The sequence below is a fragment of the Prionailurus viverrinus genome, chromosome B2, assembly GCF_022837055.1.
Source record: "Prionailurus viverrinus isolate Anna chromosome B2, UM_Priviv_1.0, whole genome shotgun sequence".
Classification (NCBI taxonomy): Eukaryota; Metazoa; Chordata; class Mammalia; order Carnivora; family Felidae; genus Prionailurus; species Prionailurus viverrinus.
Window position 1 is genome coordinate 48,632,667 of NC_062565.1, and position 20,674 is coordinate 48,653,340.

Genomic DNA, 20,674 nt, shown 5'->3' on the forward strand with positions numbered 1-20,674 from the left:
TTTGTCTTCTCAGTCTCCTTTGCTTATGATGGTGATAAAAAATGTTTATTGAATTGTATTAAATTAAGTTCTGTGGCTCCAAATTTATTCATCCTGTTCTCACAGGATCTCACAGGATCTCAATATGAAGGTTGGAGGGTAACCACATTGCTGAAAACTGCCCAAACTTCTTTTTCTTCTAAGTGTCCAGGGGCAAATAAGTCATCTGATTTTACTGCTAAGATTTATCTAGCTTTCTTGAGGAATTGCTCAATCTTATTCTGTTAATGTGAAGAGGAGAGAAACACAAGTGAGGCTCGAAGAACAGTGTGGTTCTTGATCTCTAATGTCTGCTTTTCTATTCTTTTACGTTAAGTGACAGTTTGCAAGTGTTGCAGAATTATTTCATTACACATGCTAGGATATCTTGTAGTAGGAAAACTGATGTTTTCCAGAAATCTCACGTTCTTTTAATTTGTAAGATTTTGCTGATCCATACTACATTTGTCTTTGGGGAGAGACATGTAGATAGAATGATAGTATCTTAATGCTTTATTTACATCTGCCATAATGGTGCTTGACCTAAATATGTATATAGATGTATTTAATTTTTTTTAACGTTTATTTATTTTTGAGACAGAGACAGAGCATGAACGAGAGAGGGGCAGAGAGAGAGGGAGACACAGAATCGGAAACAGGCTCCAGGCTCTGAGCCATCAGCCCAGAGTCCGACGCGGGGCTCGAACTCACGGACTGTGAGATCGTGACCTGAGCTGAAGTCGGACGCTTAACTGACTGAGCCACCCAGGTGCCCCTAGATGTATTTAATTTTTAAATGCCACAAAATTTTGTGAATTTTTTATTAAGTAATGTGACATAGGGAAAAATAGTACATATGGCTAAAATTTGAGGTATAGCTACAGACTAATGAAACTAGTTCTGAAGTGGCCATAACATTCATGGCATTTAGTTTTGAACAGTATTAATAGTCAATTTTAGAAAGAATAATTGAATTTATTATCTTCATTTCCTGTAATTCATCTTGCATAACTTTATCAAATTAATCTTCCTTAATCACTGCTTTCACATTGTCATTCCCTTTCTCAAAAAATGTTTAGGAGATCTTAGTTCTTACTGGCTTTACAAGGGAACTCTTTTGCCTTTCTTTCAAGTCTTTATACACATAGACTTCATCCTTCATGTAAAAACCTACTTCTTCATACACCCTTGGGTGAAGCCTCCAAGAAAGTCAGAACTTCCTCTTTTTAGTTTCTTTAATTTCTCCTCTCTTTTCCTTCTCATTGTCTTCTCATGTGTTTGTTTTATACTCTTCCCTATTTATTTCTTCCCTATTTCCTAGGTAGATCACCTTTACTTCCTTAACAAAATCTTCTGTGTGTCTGGCTATCACAGATACCCCTTTTCTCTATTCATTGAAGAATGTGTAATTACAGAATTATAGCCAAAGCTATAATAATGTGTTAGAAGATAATTTAACCTAACCCCTTACTTTTAAGTAGGAGAAATTGAAGCCCATGAGTTTGTAACTGGTCCAAGCTCATGCAAAGAAGTAGTTTTGGAGACTAAACTAGAAGTTAGGCCCTTCGAAACCTGTGTGGAAAATTTTATTAACTTGTTCATTCATTCACTGAATATAGACTGTGCACCTTTCATTCAGTCTTTTAATCCATGCAAAAATCCTAAGAGGTAGGTACTATTATTGTGCCCAGTTTTTAGATGGGTACCAATCCATGGCATCGGAGGTTAAATGGTAGAGTTGGAATTGAAACACCAGTAGTTTGGTCCTAAGGCATGAGTGTGTTTTTGTTTTGTTTTGTTTTTCCTTCTGAGTGTTTAATCATCATGTGATACTGCCTCTCTTTGCTGCTGGCCTCTGGCTAGTTTTTGCATACTTAAAGGATGGGACCATGTCCTATGCTTTTGGGTTTCTCTCTGTCCCCACTATGGTAAGTAAGCTCACAGTGTACCTCAATATTTGATCCAGCAATATCTGACCCAGCAAATTGCTCATTACGATAGCCCCTAAGTATGAATCAGCATGGCCACACTCATATTTTTAAAGAAATCATTTGAACCTAGCCTAAAGCCAGGTGTGTACACAGGAATTAAAGTGTGAGTTTATTATGCAGATAATTATGATAAAATTCTACCTTTTTCTTTATTAATTTCACTTTTTTGTATTTTTATATTGCTTCCCTATCTTTAAGGATTCCTGTTTTACTTTATCATTTAGCACTGCAGTTCAAACCACTTGGTCTCCACAAATCTTTTAGTCCCCCCCACCCCAAGTCAGGCAAATATGTAGAGAATTTGGGTGGCAGAGCCATAGTCAATTCTTTCAGGCTCCTTACTGACTTTGTTTCATTCTTACCACATAGTGCAGGGTTTTCAATTAACTTCTGTATACTCTGGTCTGTGTAGAATCTGTCCAGCCATCTTCATGCTTAATTGCCCTGTATGGGATATATACATGAATAAAGCATGTGATATCCATGCTAAAATGACAAGTGAATATGGAACCATTAGGAGTCCACCTGGATTTCCAGTAAGATTTTCTGGATAATTACAGAACGCAATTGAACAAGCAAGCAGTTCCCCTTGCCTCCCCAACAAATCCTTCTTTCAATCAGCCTACTAAAAAACAAACACCAAATTCTTATTGCATGAATCAAGATAGTGATTTCTTCCACATAAAAAAGAGAACATTATCCTTAATCTTTCATTTAACTCAAGAGCAAGATCAATTTGCTTTTAGCCCTTAAGTGAATGTTCCTGAACTTTGGTTTATATGACTAATGGTCGGATCCTGAAGTGATAGTAAATGGTATGGACATCAGTTTTACTTGAGGTTGGTATATACATATGTTGATGAGAAGTTCTATTTAATTCATGGTATGCTCTTTTTTTTCTCACACATGTAAACGAAAAAATTCCTTTTGAGTTGAAATGGAAACAAAGGCCCACATTTAGCCAAGTATAATCATTAGGAACAAAGTTGGTTTGGTGTCCTAATAGATCAGAGAAGTAGCCTAACCATTGTCTTGAGGCTTCACCTATATTTATTTTAAAGTTTTTAAATGTTTTTATAATTTTATTTTTGAGAGAGAGAGTGTGTGAGTGGGGGAGGTGCAGAGAGAGAGAGAGGGAGACACAGAATCCAAAGCAGGATCCAGGCTCTGAGCTGTCAGCACAGAGCCTGACGCAAGGCCCTGAACTCATGGATGGTGAGATCATGGCCTGAGCTGAAGTTGGATGCTTAACCGACTGAGCCACCCGGACGCCCCTCACTTGTGTTTATTTTAATAGCTACATGATATTTATGAATTTTTGTTCTAGGAAAAAATGAAGAAGAGGGCACTTTATATCTCCCCTCATTTTATTTGAGAATAATTATTTAGGTGTCATGCTTACTATTATCATTACCATTTAAAAATATTATTTCCCAGATTTGGTATAATTTCTATCTATTAGAAGTAAAAATAGAACAGTTTTTACCCCCTGATGGAAATGAAATACTGACTGTTAATGTCTTTTAGCACACTAACTTTGCTTATTATGATGATTTATCTGAACTCACTGGAATAGACATAATGTCTAACTTTAGCTGTGTCTACGAATGGCAGCGTGCATTTGCTGAAAAAACTATAGTAGTACATCTCACCTGAGTTTTCTTATGAAGAAAATATATTATTAAGGGAGACTACTACTTGATTTTTATGAACTTCATCTGACCAACTGGATCTGGGATTGTAAAAAGCAGATGTACCCTTGGGTTTCAACATGCATGTGTTCTTTTTCAAGAAATTTTTTCTTCTAGTTGAATATTTCCACTTATGTTACTTGGGAAAAGATTGCCACCATAATATGAAGCATCATTACTAAATCTAAGTGATGCCCAATTAGGAAGGAGCCATGAAAGGTAAAGGAGAATATTGACAAGAGAACTCAGCAAGCTTGGCAAGGGCTATGGTAAGAGGCCCTAATTAGTGCATTGGATCTATTTAATCAGAATCAGAGGTGGTAATTGACTTGGATGTCAACCTACTGAATAGTTGGCATGAATCTGGAAAACATAATGCGGAACAAAGACAAAGTTGCTTCAAGGGCCCTAGACTAGGGATCACATTCTCCTGTAACAAAACTACATAAAAATCTGATGTTTTTTCTCATGGACTATGTGTCGCACTTCTTGTGAAAATGACTGCATGTGGATAGCCGTGGTGTACATTCATGATCTTTTCTATGCAATCTGGATAGGTTGAAGGGCTGTCATAGTTTAGTGACTAATGCTGACTAGCCACCATCACTGGATTTTTATGATCAGTGGAGACCACAGTGGTTTGACAGCCAAAGTGCCCAAATTGGTTGTGCTGTGGCTGGGTTAGTTCAACTTTATCAAGTCCAGGCAGCCTGGGTGCTTGGGTTCTTTCAAAGGGATGAGTTACCAAATATCCTTTGGGTTCTGAGATTGTGCTGGTCAATGATATACTGAGGCACATTCCTAGTATCCTACCTCATGAATCTGAGTTGTGATCATGGCACCATAGGCAGATATTCTTGGATTTTTTGTCAAGTGTCCTTTGGCCTGCTTTAGATAAATAGGTACTTTAATTGCTAAATTGTTTGCTCTAATTCTGCTGTTGCTGCTGTTGCATATATTTGAGAGTTTGTCAGAGACAGAGGCAAGTGCTACGATAGTCACAACTTTCACCGGCAGGCCAAATATGATTCATTTGTTTTAGTCCCCTGGGGCTGCAATGCTTTGGAAACTTTAGATCTTTATATACTTGTATCTCAACATAAGGTTTTATCTACTCTACTGCAGAGTTACATGGGCCAGATTTGTGGTTTTGAGCCCCTTCTACTCCTTGACAGAGTTTTCTTTTTGGGAGATCCTTCCCCTACTTGTGTCTTCTGTTTGAGCCGCTGAGCTAGGCAAAGGGACTTTGTGAGACTCCTTCAGTGTTTGATAACTGTTATTTTTTTAAATTTTAATTTATTTAAATTTTAGTTAACATAGAGTGCAATATTGGTTTCAGGAGTAGAATTCAGTGATTCATCGCTTACATACAACACCCAGTGCTCATCACAACAAGTGTCCTCCTTTTTTTCTTTTTAAATAATTTTTTACATTTATTTATTTATTTTGGGAGAGAGTAAGCACAAGCAGGGGAGGGGCAGAAAGAGGGAGAGAGAGAATCAGAAGCAGTCTCCATGCACTGTCAGCATGGAGTCCTATGTGGGGCTTGATCTTACATACCATGAGATCGTGACCTCAGCTGAAATCAAGAGTCTGCAGCCCAACTGACTGAGTGGTTCAGGCAACCCAACTAGTGCCTCCTTAATACCCATCACCCATATAGCCCATCTCCCACCTACCTCTCTCCATCAACCCTCAGTTCTCTATCATTGAGTCTTTTGTGGTTTGTTTCCCCCTTTCTTTTTCCCCCTTCCCTCTGTGTTCATCTGTTTAGTTTCTTAAATTCCACATATGAGTGGAATCATATGGTATCTGTCTTTTTCGGACTGATTTCTCTTAGCATAATACGTTCCAGCTCCATCCATGTTGCTGCAAATGGCCAAGATTTCATTCTTTTCGATGGCTGAGTAATATTCTATTGTATGCATGTATAGCACATCTTCCTTGTCCATTCAGTTTGATAACTCTTGTGACTAGAGGAGTGTTGACTGAGCATGGGCATTGGCACAGCCCTCGTACCACTGTTGGGTATCGGACCCTTGAGTGCACTCTGATCTAGTTTATTCCCATAGGAACAGGAGTGAGATTTATCAGTGATTTCAGTTACTCTACTAACCTAAATTTTATACTTTAACTTTTCGTGGTTTTGAAAATCAGTATGTTAGAGAAGTGGCTTTGTGTGGAAATCAGTATGTTAGAGAAGTGGCTCAGCCATTGTGTCTGCCTGCCTTGCTGACTTTTATTTAGTTCCAAACATTTGTTGAGTCCTTGCTGTATTTCAGCTGTTTAAAATAAGGATATATGTGTCTATATACATTTGAGAATATTATTTCAGACTGGGAGAAAAATCTTAGTTTCCATCTATATCAAACATTGAGTGCAAGACACTATTGGTATGAGATACCATAATATGGGGATATTTACTGAGCATCAGTTATGGGTCAGAGACTTTCTGAGTATAGAGCAGGGAAAAAAGGAAAAATATATGCTTTGATAGAGCTTACATTCTAAGGGAATCAGGGTGGGACAGATTATAAACAAAATGCACAAGTAAAAGTGACAGTGTGAGATATGGTATGTTAGTTAATAGGTGGATTGTATTGAGAAAAATAAAGCATAGAAGGCCTTGTGGAGAAGGTGACATTTGAGCAAAGGCCTGGAGGAAGTAAGGGAATAAAGAGTATTTCTGGTAGAGGGAACAACAAATGAATAGGCCCAGATTCTAGGAGTGTGTCTAGCATGTTGAAGGTACAGCAGGGCATGCGATGCACATAGGGAGAGACAAACAGGAGATGAGGTCTGAGGAGTGATGGAGGGAGGGTATAGGTCAGAGAGGGTTTGATTATTGTTTTTGTGGACTTAGTTGATATATATTTCTCTTAACCCAGTTGGAATAATGTGGTAATTCTTGTGAAGGATTGACTGCCCAGGGAAATTTATAAATAAAATTTCTAATATCCATAAAATTATTCCATATACAAGTATCTTTATACAGGTTGTACTGACATATTTATAGGAAGACAGATATAGCAAGTGGATAGCAAGTTCTTTTGTGAGGAAGAATAAAGCCTAGGTACGCGTACTCCCCATCTTTATGGTTTAGTACGTAGTATTTTACCTTGTCTTCAAAAGACACGAGACTTAGCAACTGAGTAAGAACAGCTGCTTGTGAATTTTCCAGTATAAAATCTTTAAGAAGGTGTTCATTTTTAAAGATTTCTCTACTATCCTTTTTTGCTTTATCGTGATGTTATCTATTATTTATTATTTTTCAACCTGAAGCACTAAATATGTTAGAAAATTTTAAATGATAATCTCATATCAAGAGTAATTTTTAGGGCAATAGATTAAATTTTTGGTGATAAGGTTATATAGATAGTTAGATGGATAGGTGGGTGGATGGATAGATAGGTAAATAGGTAGAGTCCTGCTTGCCTTATAGCAGTCTAAATTAAATTAGAACTTCTGAATGAAATATTTACTAAATTTACTCATCAAGTACTTGTCCTTGTGACAACATTACATGAAGCCGACAGGTGACATTTTGACATTCTAAATAGTAACAGAGATACAGCTTCTCTTTCTCAGGATTGCTCATTACCCAAAGTGAATTTTCTCTCTTGTGTTTCCATTATCATTTTGATATGATTCATGGTGGCCTCTTAGATTACCTCAAGGGTTGTGGATAATTTAATGTGCTCTTATTTAAAAAATCCCTTTTCTACTCCAGCAGGGGTTTTTTAACTGGCACTACCATCTAGGGGGTTTGTACTAAACCTTCAGTGGTTCTCTTTATCCCTTGATATTGTATGCATGCATTTGTGTGTATGTTCACATATATGTTTTTCTGAGGAGAGCATTCTAACTCTTACCAAATTCTCAAAGGGATCTGTGATCTGAAAAACATTAATATCACTTGTTTAATAGAAAACATTTTAGTGGGTGTTGGGTGGCAATAAGACACAGCATGAAGTCTCCATATAAGAAAAGGCATGTTTGGGACACTGAATGTGTGTTCATATCAATTAGCAGACTTAAAATTTTCTATACCAACCACATTACAAGGAACTAATCCAAGGAGGGATCATTTCAAAGCGAAAAATAAGATGAAGTTTCCAGCGACAGATGAATTCACTTATGGACCCAATTTTTGGGCAAAGATGGATGGAAGGGGGAAGAGTTTTGAGCTGCCCATTGCCATTTATTGCCCTCCTAACTTAGACGTGGGTGCTGTCTTGGAGGTAATTGTGTAAGTGTTCAAACATCTTTAGGAGCCCAACCTCCATTGGATTACAGAAATAGAGCTCATTGAAGAAATAGGATACGTGGTGGTTTCTGTTGTGAAGTGTTATAAAGGAGGATAACTCTTATATAGAAAGGAAGAGAGGTGGCTTCATATTAGAACTTTTTGAAAAAAAAAACATATACCATTTTGGTGAGGTCCTGGTGGACATCAAAAAGAAATATGTTTGTGGAGACTTGAGAAGAAAAGTCTGAGACTGTTCTAGTAAGGATCTCTAAGGAGATTAAATGACAGTGCAAGAGGAGAAAATGTCACTGATGGCAGAACAAGAAAAAAGCAGATATTTCACCCCCACTTTCTAGTTTAGAGGTTTAGAAACTAGGAAAGGCTTTGGACTAGAAATATTATAGAAAATAGATTAATATGAATTCTCTTAGTAGGTTGGAGGAATTACAGCAATGTGTAGCACATTTTACACAACAGCTGCCCAGACGTAGGCATTAGGGAGAGGAAACAGTAATAGTTGGTCTCAACCATAAGCTATAATGAAAATATTTTATGACCAGTTTGCAAAGATTATGTAGAAGCAATAATAAGGGTGGCCAGCCGTGGCGACAAAGAAAGAATTTACTTTCATAAAGACTTGCTGGGGTGATATAAATGCTGAAGACTTATAGATTCTCAAAGGATCAAAGAGGAACTGATTGAAAGGAGAAAAGAAGCTAATAATAAAAGAAGAAAATATGTAGAACATTTTAGTTTAATGTTTTTAATTCAACAAATATGTTATAGGCACCAAGGATGATGGAAGGAAAAGCAGTATCTGTGTCTTCAGGGAGCTTCTAATATAGTTACACAGTTAAGAGCAAATACTATAGTAGTATATAGATCACAATATGTTATACAGGGATTGCATGTACAGAGCACTTTGCTTGGGGCTGCTGAAAATGCAGAGATGAATCCTCATCATAAGGAGCTTGGTTGATACCGGTGAGGGAAATTAAGTCATTCATACAACTAACCTTCACATAAGCAAGAATATATTAACTGCCACTAGGGACCATGGTATCCTTGTTCAAGGAAGGTGAGCTCTTATCTGATCAAGGGTAACTGGAAAAAGCTTTAGAGAGGAGGTGATATTGTCAGTGGGCTCTGAAGGTTGTATAGAACTTTGTCAAGCTATTAGATAAATTCAAAAGGAAAGGGTGCATAAATATTGTAGGAATTATTTGGTTTTGGTCAAAGAAGACTTATATGTATGAGTAAGCATTGGATGAAAAATAATCAGTGGCATCTTTTCTCTGGTCTTTTACAAAAAACTATAGATAATTACCCTTTTAGCGGCATGAGAAGGACTGACATAATCTTTCTTGGATGTTTTCCAACTCTAATCCAGTGACTCTCTAAGCCTGTACCCAAGGAAAGTGAATGCCTTACTTATTTAAAATAAAATTTACAATCATACTAAAAAGGCCTTGAAAAAGTTTTATAAATGCCTCTGTTAGTGATAATAATATTAATTGCAGCCATATTTTACTAAATTATCCCAAGAACCTCATGAGTTATGGATAATAATCCTCACTTTTCAGATGAAGAAATGCTTAGAGACGTTAAGTAATTGTCCCAAATTCATACAGTTATTAAGTGGCAGAACTAGCACGCCCAGCCATGTCCTACTAACTCCAAAGATTGTTTCTTAACCACTACTCAATACCATCTTGTTACCTTTCTACTGGAAGCATAGCACAAAGTCTAAGTGGTCGTATCAGAGTTCCTGTTTGTCAACAACAAAATTGACTCTGGCTAATGGAAGTAGAGAAGCAATTTGTTAAAGAAAATTGGCCAGCTCCAGGAAGGGCCAGGGAGTCAAACTTGTAGTCTATGAATCCCAAAAGCATACCCAGTCTCACTGCTGCACTGATTTAGTAGAGGCCCCATGACTTCTGCCTCTGCACATAGCTTTGCACAGGGTGCTGCTGATAGTGATGTAGGGTGCCACAGCTGGGACCTGGACCACTGCTGCTCCGAATGCCGGATGAATCTCTGTGCTTCTCTTGGTAGAATGAGTTCCACATGGTATCTCCTACACCTCATTTCACTTTCTTGAAGTTGTCTGTGGGTGTGTCTAATTGGCAGAGCCTAAGTCATATGTCATGACAAATTACAAAGGAATCTGGGAGACAAATGCCTAGCTTGTAGCTTGGGAGGAGATTCCTAAGTTAAGAAATTCTCTATATAGGAAGGATTTTTAAAAGATTCTAGAGAACCAAAAATCAGTGGCCAGTAGAGGTTCATTTTGTATAAGAGTCTAGCATTTATCCAAATTGTCCTTTATCTGTCCAGAGTTTCTGTCAGCCCTTTATTTCCTTGTAGTCAGAAGGTGACCTTACCAGCATCTCAATTCTAACACCATGCCAGCAATGACCCAGGCAGTAAAAAATATATCACCGAATTAATTTAGTGGAAACACTAAAACATTCATGGTCTTAAAATTTTAACAGAAGCCTGTGTTTTCTCCATTAAAAAAAATTAATCGGGTAGGATGTCTTTAATCAAAAGACAAGTCAACTGGGTCACACAAAAGACCAAATAATAGCATTGTAACTTTACAAATTCTCTGACTTTTGGCTGCTTTTTATAAGCCTGAAAAAAAATATCAAAAGCAGTAAAAACTTATATTATTTCTGTCAGTAGTCCTTTTCATAAAATGTTGTGAAAACAATCTCTTTAAGAAGGAAGCAACATACTGAGCAGCAAGCCTCAGTCACAGGAAGTTCATTTTTTCTTTGGCTTACAGCCCAATGCCATCAGAACTAATTAAAAACAGAGCCACGCTGGTATGGGGCTCAGTGTTTGGGTTTTACAATAACAGAGTCGCAAAGCAGGGGGATGTCTAATGAGAATAGTTTCTGAGTTTGTTTTGTAGCATTGGGCAACTATGTCAATTACTGGAACTGCAGCTCAGGGCCAGCACCCATGCTGGGATGTGAGAGAGTCTTATTGCTGTACAGATTGAGCTTCCACTTTGATACATGTGATATGCATGTCACTTGTATACTGGTGCGGCTCCTTGGCTACAGACTATATCAGAGGAGGCTGATGCCACCTTGCTCCTCTTGTCTGAGGCCAGATCAAATGTTACTAGGCCCAGATTTCATCTGCATCATTAGCTATGCTCCAGTTAAAAAATGAAACATGTCCTCTGGTTGGGAAAGTATTGGAAATGAAGGCTCTGACTTACACAGCCATGTGTATGAGATGCTGGGGAATTAATGCAGGATGGAAGAGGCAGGCAGAGAAAGACATACATACCAAGGTAAAGAAAGAAAGATGAATAAAGCAACATGGCCAATTAATGAATAATTCAGGACTAAAATATCCCCTTTGCTTTATTTTATGTATAATAGTAATAAAAGCAAGATTTTTTGGGTTTCTTTACCTTTTTTCCCCTTTGCTTAAAGAATAGCATCCCCCAACCCCACCTCCCAGCCCCCTTGCAAAAAGAACCTTATTTTTTCTGTATATGGCCATTTAAGAAATTGATTTACAAGAAGGAGGTAGAGTGATGGAAAAAGCTGATAGTTTTAGGTAAGAAATTATCAGTAGGGTACTTGTAACTCTGTATATGGCCTCTTCAAGTTTATAATTTAATCTGTGATCAAGGTGATTTTTCTTTTCCTATATGTTTGCAAAACATGATGGAAGAACATTCCAGTGCCAAATGTAGGTATCACTGAATATATTAAAATAGAACTACAATAAGAGCTCAACAAATTTTGGGTCTATTCTTTTTTTGTGATTTAGTGCATTTAAAGGCAGTTGTATTTATTTGTATTCTGTTTCATTTATATTTTTCATGTCTTAAGAATATGTGCAGAGAAAAATCAATATATCGTTCTAGTAGATAAATTCAAATAAATATGGAGTTTTATTAATTAACTTATATAATCAAGGTATTAGTCATCTGCATTATTAATGACTCATGAAACATATATGTAGTTATATATTATCTTTCTTGGTGCTTTTTAGAGTTGTGAGCCAACAAACATGACAGATGAACATGCTATGGGAGCAAGATTTTAAGAAGGTTGACATAAATTGGGGTGCCTGGGTGGCTTAGTGGGTTGAGCGTCCGACCTCAGCTTAGGTCATGATCTCATGGTTTGTGAGTTCAAGCCCTACATTGGGCTCTGTGCTGACAGCTGGGAGCCTGGAGTCTGCTTCAGATTCTGTGTCACCCTCTCTCTCTGCTCCTCCCCCGCTCACACTTTCTCTCTCTCTCTCAAAAGTAAATTTAAAAAATTTTTAAAAATTAAATAAAATTTTAAAAAAGGTTGACGAATATATTCTAGACCAGCAATATGACTTAATGTAAAACATTTAATGATTTAGACATTATTCCTTAATCTTAATATGATTAGGCATAAAGAATGAGGTATTTTAAAAGTACATGCAATTATTAATACCTTGCAAAACAGAGCATAATTTTTATACTTTTTCTCTTCTCACTATTATCACTCTCTGGGCTCTTCAATCAGTGTTAGGATTGGTGATTCCATTCAATGTCATGTATAGTGTACTTTTCATCATGGTCATGTATATCTGCCTTGAAAATTATACGTGCTGAAATCTAATAGACTGGGATTTCCTTGATGTCTCTCTTTCTAGCACCTTCTCCCACCCCTCAAAGGACTTTTCATCCAATATTCTATAAAGTCTTTGAATAGTAGATTGAGGAAGCTGTTGGGTACCTGTGCTCTCAAGTATCCTGGTTTCCAAGGAATCAAAGAACAAAACTCTGGACAGAAGACCATGGGCAGTCTTCTTGGAGAATGACAGTATCATTAGCATGCTGGGAATGTCCTGCTGGGATACTTGGTAAGGCTGTGGCCAAGAAAAGAATGATCCATATTAAAAACCGTCCTTAGAACTCTGTTGCCTGTTAATCTTGGACCAGAGAAAGGGACAGAGAGGGCAGGAGAGAAGGAAGAAAGAAGATAGAGACTGCAAGAAGGTTTGGCAAGCAGAGACTTCCACAAGTTAAACTCGTGTCCTGGGACTGCTCCTGAGTGAAATGGGCTAGACTCCTCCAAAAGTCTACTCTCTGCAAATAGAAAAGGGCCGCTTGAAATCTGCCTTCAAACCCAGGTTTACGGGGAATGGTGCTGGCAATTCAAATCCTGCAGATGTAGAACATTGACAGAAAATCAGTGGTGGTAAAGTGAAGTTAGAACAGCAGCAGCATGAATGAATGGCATTTGATTTTTTTTCTTTTGCTATAAAAAGACTTTAGAAAACATGAATGTGTTTGGGGAACGTGTAGACGGTTTGAAGGGCTTTAGAGTTTTTATTTTACTTCCTGTTTACATCCTCCTTCATGGATAAATGAACTCTGTTTACTTAAAAGATTTTGTAGAGCAGCCACAGTCCCTTATATAATCTTAATGCAAGCATTGCTTTTATGAACCTATGGACTTTAGTGTTATAACCAGAGAAGGGTACAGAAAGACAGAGTGCACTTAATCTGGTATATGTTATGTGTCATGTACTTTTTGGCATATTTCACTTATTTCTCAATAACACTTTCAAGTAAGGAAACTGAGGCTCAGACAGATTTAAAATTAAAGCCATATAACTCGTAAAAGAACTGTGATTTGAATACAGTCTTGAGTATAGAAGCTATGTTCTCTCTGTTCCACCACCTATCATTAATATTTCTATTATATTTCTTAGGGAATTTGGAAGTGGCACTTCAGAAGGAAGTACCTTTCAGATACCTACTACTTAAATGGGAAATTTGTCTCCCTAATAAAGATAAAGATAATATCCTTGGCTAGTGCCCACATGATAGTGATTATACGAGTGTGTATTTATGAGTTGTTTTATTATATATGTAGCAGATTCACAAACATCAGTGGAGGAATCACCAATGTAGGAAACTTGCGTTAAAAAATTATTGCAGACATGTACAAAGAATGCTTCTGAAGTTAATTAGGAAGATCGGTATTGGGTTTGGTTCTTTACTCCTCTGCATTGTTCAAATATTTTATTGGGTGAGAGAGAAACTACTACTTAAAGTGGCACTTTAAGCGCTAAGACTTTTTGAAAAGTACCGCATGGCCTCTTTTCACCCAACTCTTGTAAGAGATAGGTTCCCTGATGGGGAAGAACTGTTTTTTCCTTTTCTTTTTTTTAAACATTCGTGGATACTGACATTCCCAGAAATTTTGACATGTAACTGTGTTACATTTGGTGTCAAGAAGTTGAATAAATGATAAGTGGATATTTTGCATTTATGCCCCTCAAATTCATCTCCCTATCAAATCATTGGCACCAAATGTTGCTTGTTTTCAGTTTAGGCCCTATGCTGTGGCAATGGTGTGTGGGGCTGGTGTGCTGCTCTCTGAATGTGGCGTAATTTCAGAGATATGAGGTTGGTTTCTACAGCAACAGGATTAGTTCACTTTACTAAAGATCCATCCCATTTGGGCGGCAGTATTGTCCTTGGCAGATTAAAAAGAACTTGTGTTTTTTGGGGGTTGCCTGGGTGGCTCAGTCAGTTAAGTGTCTGACTCTTGCTTTGGGTCATGATCTCACTGTTGTAAAATTGAGCCCCATGTCAGGCACCTCACTGAGTGTGGAGCCTGCCTAAAATTCTCACCTTCACTCTCCCTCTGTTCCATCCCTACTTGCATGCGTCCTCTCTCAAGCTAAAAATAAAAAAAAAAATAAAAAAAACAAAAAAATTTACAGTTTTTCCATTGTGCAGCTTGATTATAGAAAAAAAACAGGACTTGTGTTTGATATTGTCATATTCCTCTTAATTTTATTAATTCTTTCCTTTAGAAAACATTTGTGAAACTCTCATTGGATGCAAGTCATTATAGGGATGTTATAAGAAGAGAAAACAAAGTGTTGTACTCAGTCTAGTAGGGAAATTAAGGCAGATGGAAACAGAGTTCTGTGGGGTCCATGAGGATATAATACTTTAGCAACTTTACTATTCTCTAAGCCAATCGTTCGCTTTGGCTCTGAGATCTTTGAAGAAGGCAAATATTAATGGACAAACTTGGCTTTTCCAAGGGAAAATAAAAGCCAATTATCTTTTCCTATAAACTCTTTTAGAATTTTTTTGTAACTCTGTCATAAAATTTGTGCATGCCTAATTACTGCTAGTAGTAAGTACATGTGGGGAAGGTGAATAAGTGAATGGGCTACCAAGATGGTGTAAGATGGTGCAGCGTCTTTGAAATTTAAAAAAAAATTTAAATTTATTTTTGAGACAGAGAGAGACAGAGCATGAGCAGGGGAGGGGCAGAGAGAGAGGGGGGCACTGAATCTGAAGCAGGCTCCAGGCTCTGAGCTGTCAGCACAGAGCCTGATGTGGGGCTCAAACTCACAGACTGTGAGATCAGGACCTGAGCTGAAGTCAGACGCTCAACCGACTGAGCCACCCAGGCGCCCCTGCTGTAGCTTCTTTGAAACACATAGTCATTACTGCAGGTGTGACTGCTTTCAAAACAGAAGTGAAGAATATTCATGTATCAAAGGAATTCTTCTGTGTAATGTGAGTTTGGGTTTGTTGGTTCATCTTTTACAGTATGACCTTGTCATATTCATTCACTGATAGATCCCAAAGAGACTGATGTTATGAAGATTTGACTGTGATCCCGTAAACAATTGAAACTAGCTTCTTGTGTCCTCTAAATACAGACATTGAGGAAGAAATCCACTAAATGAGGTCACTTAACCTGGCTATAGCCATTCTTTATGAGTTTGTCTTAATAACATGTAACCTTATGTTGATTACCACCAAAAAATTCTCCTTAACTGAAATTTAAGAACTACTTTAAAATGTTGAGCATTTCAAAGATCAGCAAACACAAAGCATTAGAATAGAATAGTCATACTGGTAGTAACTAACTTACCTATATTATATCTTTACTTACGAGAAACTTACCTATGAATGAGCAGAATAAAGGGAAGAAACTATTAATTGTCTGGATTGTTTGTGTTTAAGTGAGACTCCATAGTATACATTTTCTTAGGTATTTAGGCTGAGTATGAATGTTGCCTGAAGTGGGAATATAAAATGGTGTAGTTGTTTTAGTAAAAAATCTGTGAGTTCCTCAAGTGGTTAAACGTAGTTATCACATGATCCAGCAATTCTGCTTCTAGGTATTTGTCCACATAAAAACTTGTACATGAGTGTTTGTAGCAGTATTACTCAAAGTAGCCAAAAAGTGGAAACATCATAAAGTCCATTGACTGATGAATGAATGCATGAATAAAATGTGGTATATCTATATGATAGAATACTATCTGGCAATATAAGGAAATGTAGCACTGATACATGCTACAACATGAACTTTGTGCAAATCTTATGCTAAGTGAAAGAAGCCAGTCACAGTGCACCACACATTGTATGATTCCATTTATATGAAATGTCCAGAATAGGCAAGTTTATAGAGTAAAAGAGTAGATTAGTGGTTGCTTACATCTGGGAGTAGGATTGAGGGGTCTGGAGGGTGTGATAGCTAAGGGGTATAGGGTTCTTTTGGGGGTAATGAAAATGTTGTAAGATCTATTGTGGTGATGAGTGTCTGACTCTGTGAATGACTAAAAGCCATTGAATTGAACACTTTAAATGGATGAAGTATGTGAATTATATCTTAATAAAGTTGTTTAAAAGAAAAGAATGCTGCCTGTATATACAGTCCCAGTATATAAAATGAAACCACTTTATATTATCAGTTTTAAAACTCTCACATGTATTATGCTAAATGACCTTTGGTCTCTTTTAATAAAGATTTAGTAAGACTTGTATTCCATTTTATAAGGTGGGTATATGAGAGCTAGGGGAGCTATCTGATTATCACATATAATACACCAGCAATGCTTTTGGTCACTATGTAAAAGAGCCCCCTTTTAACCATGAAAAATCTGACTGAAGTCAATCATGGGAGAACCACATTCATTTCAGAAGGATTTTGTAAAAGCAAAAGTAATTGGCAATAATATATATAGGACTTGTAAATATTATATATACTTCATGAAGTTAAGTCTGAAACTTCTGGACTCTTGTCATGTGGTACTGTATTTGTACTGTGTTCTTACAGCATTAGACCTCTTAAATTTATAAAGAAACATTAAGAATTGTTTTTATTTAGGACTGCACACAGAATATGAAGTATGGTCATCATATTCTCTGTGTCTCATCGCACAGCAGACTATAGAATTGAGACCTTGATCTTCCGTTCACATCATGTTAAAGTACTGCTTGGAAAATTTGAACAGACTAATATATAGTTCTCTCTTTCATCTTATTAACCATATAGTAAGGTGTCAATAATACAAAGAAGCCTGATTCTTTTCTACTCATATTTAAAGAAAGAAAATCAATTTCAATGTCTATAAAAACAAATAAAACTCTTAAAGTATAAATAGTAAACAATTGGAGACACTGTTTTTATCCTGCAAACATTGAAAACCTTGACATGTAATTATTAAGGCTACATTTTTTTCAAAGAATACATGTATAGGTTATCAAGTGGTAGGTTGGTAAATAGTTATACAACCAGCTTTCCAAAAAAAAAAAAAAAAGAAAAAAAAAGCCTTGGTTTGTAGTGGTGGTTGGTTTTTGTTTTGTGGTGTAAATATTCCCACCATGGCTGATTTCAGGCTACCTGTGAGATATCTCTAATATGCAGTTGAGTCAAGATGCACACAGTGGCTTCTGAAAGCTTGATTCAGCTGGTGCTTCCTAACATGCACATACACAAACATACAGACTCATGTACTTATACAAAACATACTGTCATTTGTAATTTGTATAACTCTATTGGGAAATGAGATGTTCAACAACATGTTTTTCTTGATATAAATACACAGGTATTTAAAATTTCAACCAAATTGGAGGCTTTTTTTTCCTAAAATATCAAATCCCTTGCTTATGATATAGAATATACTTCAAAAAATTTTATCTTGATCATTCGAAATCAATCACCTGGGTGATGAAGTAAGATTGGGGTTCTCATTCCAACTCAGTTGTTAAGTAGGGGTGTATGTATGTGTGTGTGTGGGGGGTGTATGGGTATGTGAGGGGGGTGGGAAAGAGAGAGGCCACCTTAATTGAACAATGCTTCAATTATCTCTCTAGGCTTTGGTTTACTGTCAATGGGCAAGTTTAATTGGGTAAATTCCAAGGTTCCTTCCATTTCCAAACCTGGGAAAGTAGTCATTATGAACTGATACATGCCAAACCACTGCTCTCAGTGCAACATGATTTAAAGTGCTTATATCTGTATTTAGTATTATTCTCTTTGGGTGTTTTTGATACTACCCTAATTTTTGCTCTTAATCTCTAGATTTCCTTTCCCTACCTTTAGTTGGCTGCTTCTTTTGGCTAAAGGAGTTGGCTAATCTCCTTTGGGCTTAAGTGAAGGAAGCATGTAGGAATGGTATGTAGGTCATGAGCAAAAACTGATGTCTGAGGGGCTGGCTATCCAAAGAATAAAGTACGGAGTATTAGATTATGTTATGAAGTGCTTCTTGCTCAAGGTTCTTACAGTGATTGGAGAGCTGAAGTTGCTATGTAAATGGTATCTGGATGAGTTAATTATATTTTTACTGTATATTTTATTATTTAGTGTTTATTCTGTGTTTTGGTTTTTATTGAGATATGGTAATTTTTAATAGAGGAAATTTTAAGAAATTTGTAGAGGGCACAGTTTAAGAAAGCTAATTTTTATATATGGAAAAACTGAGGATGAAGGATGATCTCGAAACTATGTATTATATCTAAAGCAGAAGCAAGATTAGAATTCAGAATTACTGACCCTTAGGGCCATTCACAGATTTGTAATTCACTATCCATCCAAGAGGTTCAGTAAATTCATCATGTCCATATTTTGGACAAAATTTTATTTCCAGGCCCTTCAAAATAGATGTATAAAATATCAAGTGTTGCATTCCATTCTTTATAAAGCAATTTGATTTTGATTCATTTCACTGGTGAGAAATTCTAATTCAGTCATTCTTGTGGATCTCCTTTTTTTGTCAAGATTTAGGGGTCTTAAGCAGTATCAAAGGTGGTTACAAGGCCTTGGCTGGTGGCCACGTCTGGACATTGACCCTCTTTCCAAACGGTTTCCATCTCAGTTGTACACTTGCCTTTTCACAGAAACTTTAGGTTTGAGGGACATGGTTGTTTTCATACCACAGTTGAGACATGTGAAAATTTTCAGGGCTTCCAGTAGTAAATTTCAATAATAAGATAAACTCCTTGATAAGATATTGATGCTTCATCAGAGAAGATCTATGAATGATCAACGAACATACAAAAATATGCTCAACATCATTAGTTATCAGGGAAATGCAGATAGAAACTCATTAAAATTGGGAAACCTTCATACCCTTATGAGAATGGCTAAAATTAAAAAGACCAAGAGTTCCAAATGCTGACAAGGATGTGGAGCAACTGGAAGTCTCATACTTTGCTGATGGGAGCACCAAATGGTATGGCCACTTTGGCAAACAATTAGTTTTTTATAGATTTAAACATAACACTTGTCATAAGACCTAGCAGTCTCACTGTTAGGTATTAAGGCAAGAGAAATGAAAACATACACACAGTTCACAAAAAGGTAATGTATGCAAAATATTGATAGGGTCATTTGTAGTAATCCCAAACATCTTCACTGTCCATCAGCTAGTGATTAGATAAGCAAATTGTGATGAATCTGTACAATGGAATACTATTCAGCACTTTAAAGGAATGAGCAACTAATAAATGCAACAGCCTTTATAAATCTCAAAAACCATATGCTAAGTAAAAGAAGTCTGATCCAGAAAGCTCCATACTGTATGATTTCATTTATGTAACATTGTAGAAAAGGCAAAAGTATAGGAACAGAAAATAGATGAGTGGTTGCCAGCGTGAGAGAGGGATTGGCTACAAAAGGGCCTGATCATCACCTTATGTCTTTCCACTGCCTGACTTCTTGCACGATCCTTTGAGGGCAGTTTTTCATATATTAAAAACTTTTTATCTTGAAATAATTTTATATTTAGAGAAAATCTGCAAAAAACAGTAGAGTGATTCCCTGTATACCTTCATGCCACTTCTTTTAATGTTATGATTATAATCATATAACCATAGAACAGTTAAGAAAACCAGGAAATTAACATTGATACAACACTATTACACACAGACCTTTACATTTCACCACTTTCCCACTAATGTCCTTTCCTGGTCCAGGATCCTGTCCAGGATTCCACGTTGTGTTTAGATGTCATGTCTCCTTAGTCTCTTCCAGCCTGTGATGGTTTCTGTCTTGTCTTTCATGATCATAAAACTTTTGAAGAAGACTGACTAGTTATTTTGTAAAATGTCCTCAGTTTTAGTCTGTCTGATGATTTACTCATACTGTGGTAAAATATTTTTGGTTACAAATACCACAGAAATGATGTAGGATTCTTCTCTGTTCATTATAGGAATGGTATAAAATGTTGGTATGTCTAATTATTGGTGATGTTGACCTTGATTAAGATGATGTCTGTCAGGTTTATTCACTCTTTTCCTTTTGTAATTAATAAATAACTGGGGAGACATGTTTTGAGCATTTGCAAATATCCTGTCCACACTATACTTTCTTCTATTAAATTCTAAGAAGAAAATCATCAGTTTACTCTGATACTTAGCCTTGTGTCTCAGAAAAGAAAAATTAGGA